Below are 1,372 nucleotides of genomic sequence, written 5' to 3' on the forward strand. Positions count from 1 at the left end.
TAACCCTTGCCCATTGTGCATACTTTTTCATGCTCTTGTTTTTATACCAGTACTCAGTTTAGTAGATGTTCATTTTTTCTTAGCTTACCCTGTTGTAAAGAGCTCAGTGTAGTGGAATGTGACAACTTTGAATTTGAAGACCATTTAAATATTAAATGATCTATGGCTGTTGTCATTATCTCCGTTCATAAGGATCACAGGCTTAGTAGGAGCAACTCTGAAAACTACAATTTTATATGCAAAGTCTGAAAACGAACAACTGAATTCCTACTACTAAAAACTTCTGTGGCTCCAATCCATGTGTATAGTAGCAGCATGGCAGCAACCCCTAAGTAGGCACAGAGTCCTGTACAGTGCATAAAACAACAACTACATCAAAGCCCTTAAGGATACTTTCTCCTGTATTGGGTTTATGTGGCAAGATATTTTATCAAAGCAGTTCAATGTGTGCTTCTGGTAGGAATTACAAGATGATCAAAATCATACGACTGATGGGGAGGAGAATCAGTAACCATTAAAGTGTTCAGAATACTTGTGCATATATGTATGCAAAAGTGATTACAACAGTGAAGATCACAAAATTTAGATAGACCCGCACTTGTGAAAATGGTACGCTTCCTTTTACCTTTGATTTTTTCAGACCACAATTAATCCTCTATTAAAAGAATCTGATACTGTTTTAAAGGGAAGAACAGATACCAGCAGTTATTTCTCATTGGTTGATGTTCAAGTCTTACCCTAACTTGACCTGTTTGCTTCTGACTTGTATAGCTCCTCGCTTTCCTATCTTCTTTTTGACTACTGCAGCATGAAGCTAATGACCACGGAGAAGAATCAGTCATTTGAAGCATGAGGTAGCCAGTGTCAGGGAATATCAGTACTCCAAGTGGGTAATAATGCAAGTACAATATCTACCCTTCTTCCCAGTGGCTGCAGAGACTCAACTTCCATACTGTTTCAGAGAAAAGGAGGAGGTAAGGAAAATCATTCTAACCTTAACAAAGTCAGGTGTGCATTCTTTAGGAAGAATGGACTCCAGATAATCATTTCTATGTTAATAAGGCCAAGTAGCATTCCTGGGAGGGATGGACTTCTTAAATATCTTGTAAACTGTTGCAGTTGACATTCTGGTGGGGCCTGTAGGAGTGGCACACCCAGTATTATCTTAGCTCAGAAGTGGGAGATAGAAACTAGAGACTGCTAGTTTTTGGCCAAAGGTCCCTTTTGTTAGCATGAACTTCTTAGACCTCCCAAACATTAATCTTCCACCACATGATGTTTTTATTTTGTTTTAATATGACTTTAAGAGAAAAAGGGAACAGATGCTAGTCATACTTGACAGTTAAAATAAAATGGTGTAATACTGCCTTGC

Source organism: Aythya marila (genome assembly GCF_965140915.1).
Source record: "Aythya marila genome assembly, chromosome: 12".
NCBI classification, from domain to species: domain Eukaryota; kingdom Metazoa; phylum Chordata; class Aves; order Anseriformes; family Anatidae; genus Aythya; species Aythya marila.